Source organism: Mandrillus leucophaeus, unplaced genomic scaffold (genome assembly GCF_000951045.1).
Source record: "Mandrillus leucophaeus isolate KB7577 unplaced genomic scaffold, Mleu.le_1.0 Scaffold457, whole genome shotgun sequence".
Classification (NCBI taxonomy): domain Eukaryota; kingdom Metazoa; phylum Chordata; class Mammalia; order Primates; family Cercopithecidae; genus Mandrillus; species Mandrillus leucophaeus.
Window position 1 is genome coordinate 749226 of NW_012104887.1, and position 5204 is coordinate 754429.

Genomic DNA, 5204 nt, shown 5'->3' on the forward strand with positions numbered 1-5204 from the left:
ATTTTACTCCTAACCCTTCCTACCCTGTGGTGATATCTTTCAGGCTAACTGCTTTTTCTCATTTCTGCACATAGGCCAAGCTATCATGGGAGGGATTTAGCTTACAGTTTAACTTTAAAGCACAGATGACAATAATCACTTCCCCAAACTGACTCCTGAGAAGATAAAGAGGTTGTATGCACAAGTAACAGTGTTATGTTGAAGACTTATAAGAGCAGTGTGACCTGACAAAGAACAAAGAATTTTCACCATCCCCTTGGGCTCTCACTGCAGCCCATAAGTCTGTCATTGTCAGACCTCTTCACCTCAACCACCTCCTTCTTCCTCCCTTCCCTAACATACAAGGAACTTGAAAATTGTATTAATTTAAGATGGTTCTTTAGTATATTAGTTCACCATCTGTTCAGTTTGGTGGCTTTCTGGAATAACGTCACCTTCCCTGCCCCTACACCCTGTCCTTCGACTTGCTGGCTGTCATGCAGCAAGCGGTGAGTGCAGTGAGCCAATATCACACCACTGCACTCCAGTCTGGCTGACATAGTGAAACTGTCTCAAAAACAAAACAAAACAAAACAACAACAACAACAAACAAACAGAGAGAGAGAGAGAGAGAGAAATTTGGTTTTAGAACCAGACAAATTAAATGGGAGACTTACTTCCAATGAGACCTAGAAATTTCTAAATTTCCCAAATTTCTAAAAGAACTGAGAAAATTGCCTCCAGTGAGGAAGTAAGCTGAGGGAGGTAAACTGACACGTTTTCTGAATTGAGAAATATTGAGGGGGCTTTGTCTCTTTCGCCTCCAACTGCTCCTTCTCCTCCTGCCCCTGCGCCTGCATAGTCTCCCTTACCTGAGCCTTCCTGTCCTGCCTTGCCTCTTCTTCCATCACCATCACCTGAGGAAAGTCCCCAGGGCTCTGGCCCTTTCCCTGAACCTTCTGTTCTGACAGCCGCTTTCAAGGTAAAACCCACAGGAAGAGGGGAGCCTACCATTGTGTATACTGCTTTACCAAAACGTGAATTAAGAATATTATAAAAGACTTCCCTGATCTAAATTTAAATACATTTCGCTCTTCTGTTACTAAAGCAGGCTCCAAGATCCTCCAAGATCCTTACAGGGTTTGACAGAAAATTTGACTTAACTTTTGAAACCTTTGAGCCCAAATATTCTGACCTTTATCAATTAATTCACATGCTGGTGAGAAAGGCAAGGCCACTAACTGGTTGCAAAAGTCAAATTGGAAGGATTTTCAAAAGAGACTGAAGCAGAACATGAAATGGCTCATATTTTAGCCAAATATCTCCATGTTGCCATTCCCCAGGTCCTTCCTAAAAATATAGATTGGAGGATAATTCAGCAACGTACTAAAAAGCCAGACAAATCTGTCTTTGCTTACTTAAAATGGTTTGAGAACCAGGCGTGGTAGCTCATGCCTGTAATCCCAGCACTTTGGGAGGCCGAGGCGGGTGGATCACTTGAGGTCAGGAGTTCAAGACCAGCCAACATAGTGAAACCCTGTCTCTACTAAAAATATAAAAATTAGCCAGGTGCCTACTTAGGAGGCTGAAGCAAAAGAATTACTTGAACCCAGGAGGTGGAGGTTGCAGTGAGCTGAGATCCTGCCATTGCAATACAGCCTGGGCAACAGAGCGAGACCCCATCTCAAAAAGAAAAAAGAAAAAAAGAAAAAAATTAGCAGAGTAGTAGAAATATAATGCACATGAGAATGATAATCATGAAGACAGTCTGTATTCCAGAATAGTAAGGGAACCTATTCCGTTAAGGAGCCAACTGAAAACATCAAATCCCAGTTCACACCCCAGGGTGTGGTGTCACCTGCCTGTAGTCCAGCTACTCGGGAGGATTAGCAAAGAGGTTTGCTTGAATTTCTGAGGTCAAGGCAGAAGTGAACCATGATCGTGCCACTGCACTCCAGCCTGGGCGACAGTGAGACCTTGTCTCAAAAACAAACAAACAAAAAAATCCCACAAAACCAAACAACAACAACAACAAATTGTCACCTCACTCTGAAATGACAGTGGAAACATCACTTTGCTATTAGAAAATTAAAAGAAAAACACTCCCTCTTGTTATCAACCTGCCCTCTTGCTCTAACATGTCTTACCCACGGTTTAAAATGACAAAAGCTGATGTACTCGAATTATAGTACACTTACCTGTTCTTCACCAGCATTTATTTTTGTGTGGAGAAGATCACCATCCATGGTCCTATAAATGTCTAACAGCATGGAATGATGGAAGGAAGTATCTTTTAGGATATTTGGTCATATATATATATATATCTGAAGAAACCCCACATTGGGCGAGTTCCCTCAAATTTTTCACTAGGCATGACCACTGCTGTATTTTAGATAGAGATTCTGGGGGGCAAAACCTGAGAATTATCTGCCTGGCTATCAAGAAGATAGCTCCTTGCATTTTTAGGGGAGAACACTTTTGCTTCAAGGGAGTGTTTCCTCCCAGGATTACAAATCTTTCTGTAACCTCAGGAAACATTGCTGATGAAAACCAGGCATGGTGGCTCTGGCCTGTAATCCGTAATCCCAGTGACCCAGGAGCTGAGGCAGGAGGATCACTTAAGCACAGGAGTTCGAGGCTGCAGTGAGCTATGGTAGCACCACTGCACTCCAGCCTGGGCTACAGAGCCAGACACTGTCTCTGAAAGAAAAAGAAAAAGAAAGGAAAACATTGCTGATGAAACTGCGGCCTCTTTTGCAGCTCAATAAAAAGGCATTTTATTCACCGCCTTAGGTTGTACGGGAAATCTCATTCTTTCGGCCCAAGATTTCAGCCGGAAAAAGAAATCCGCGTGGCGGCTTCTTCAAGCGCCCGGGCTGGGAGCGCGGGTTCTGATCCTTGGTCGCCAGGCCGGGCTCCCGCGGGGCCACGGGTAAAAGGAGCCTGAGCAGCTCCGAGGGATGAGTGCGGGACGATGGGGCTCCCCCTGGTCCCGCCAGGACCTCTCCCCAAGGAGAAGACACCTCAGGACAAGACAGATGCAAAAATCCTTTCTTCTGCTTGGCAGAACACTTTGGATTCGGCTCATGGAAATCTGAATATGAAGAACAGAGTCAATTAACATTCGGAATAGGATGGGCCATCTGAATAAAACAGTGTTACTCCTAAATTAGGTCTCAAACCATCGACCCTAAACTGAGACGCAATCACCAATGACTGAGCTAACCCCATCAAAAATTTTCACCCCACCGCTTACTTACCAAAATGACAAGATTAGGAGATGTCCCGAGTGAAAGGAACGTCGGGGTCTAGGATTGAGGGGCGGCAGCCTTTTTAGTGGAGGAGACCTCTCACCCCGAGGCCCAGGGTCGCCCTGAGAGTGGGTGGGGACTTGTTCGGTTATTGGGGCACTGGCTGCGGGGTCCGGGCCTCGGATTGCAGGGGGCCAGGAGGCTCGCCCAGGACTGGGACCTGAATTGGTGACTACCGTTGGGTGTTTGGGCAATTTCCCTGTGGACCAGACCCCTGTGAGAAGCCGGTTTCTGGGACCCGGACCCCTCAGAGGGGGACGGGAGAGGAGGAGGGACATCCTACCGGACGCATTGCGAGGCGGGAGCAGGAGGGACGAGGGTGCCTGCAGCAGCAGAGCTTCCTTCCCTGGGACCCAAACCTTCCTTTCTCTTCTCTCACCCAGGACTTAGCAGAAGGGCAAATGTAAACCACATCCCTTTCACTTTGTCTTTGAGGCAGGAGTTTGCTTCCCAGAGTGGCTTCTGGCTCCAGAGTAAAACACCAGTGAAAGCAACACCTCACTGAGATTCAAACTCCGATCGCTGGATTCAGAGTCCAGAGCGCTCGCCCTTAGCCCCTAGAACCGGATGTTTGGAATGTTTTCAGTTATTGATGTTTGGCAAGCCTCCATAGTCACCAGAATTTCCTTTGCAGGTAGTCTTTTCTCCTTGCCAACAGGACTTGAGTACCTTTAATCTACAATAGGTGTAAAGGTAAACTGAGGCTGGAGCCAAACCGGGAAGAAAGACACAAGGCAAATGGCAGTGAGAATAGCCTTTTATTAGGGCTTGCGGGTGAGGTTCCTCGGTCCAAAGGTGTGGGCGGAGGAAGTCGCGCTAAGGGAGGAGGGTAGGGGCTTCTTATAGCCTGAGAGGTAGGGAAGCTGGTTGTGCAAACAGGGCCTGGGGGGAGTCTTGAAACTACTAGGGCAGGAGTTGAGTAAGGGTCATGAGGAAGGGGTCTTTGGAAACTGTCAACCGAAACTGCTGTTTAGGAACTTGTGGAATGCAGGTGAGCTGCAGGTCATGGGGGAGTGTGACTGCCCAGCTGGAACCTCTGATGTATGTAAGTCTGAGGGTGTGTTCAAAGAGGGAGGGAAGTCTGGAAACAAAGGGCCTGCTTGAACAAAGGGCCTGCTACCCCGAGTGGCGCCGCCATGTCGGGTCCGGGTCCCTGCCTAACATTCCGACCTCTTTCTAATAAGAAAAACGGGCGACCTGTTCTTCTGGCTGCTTCCTGCTGTTTTGGGTCGTAGTGCGGTTTTTCGGAGGTCGGAACTCGGGTATAGGGATGGAGCAGCATCTGATTGAAAGTGATCGGGGAGACTTCTTTTATGCGGTTCTGGATGAAGCGGATGATACAGGGAGCTATGAGCAGTAAGAAGCCAATGATTAGTAAGGAGCTTAGGAAGGGTAGGACCCAGCCAGCCATGGACGACTGCCACCACCCGAATGGAGACTCTAATCCTGAGGTTTTTTTGTGGAGTCCTTCTTGGACTTTTTCTAGAGTGAGGAGGTTGGTTTCTACTAGTCCTGACTCATTGATGTAGTAGCAGCATTCTTCATTAAGGAACATACAGGTCCCACCTTTGTCAGCCGTAAGGAGGTCGAGTGCTCTGTGATTCTGGGCTGCCACCTGGGCTACTGAGGTGATCTGTCATTGGAGAGAAGCCAGGGATTCTGCTGAAGCTTCAATTGCTACCTGTAATCGGGCTGAAAGATCTTGAGAGGATCGGACAGAATGAGTTAAGGCTCCAGTTCCAAGGCCAGAGGCCACCAAGGATGCGGCTGAGACTCCAATCATTAGCGGAAGGAATACTGCTCTTGCCTGGCAGGGGTGGGCAAGGGGCAGAAGAGAGGATAGCTCAGCTTCACTGTACAGGGTGAGGCTGGGAACTAGGGAGATGGGAACGCATAGAGTAGTGTCGGAAGCCT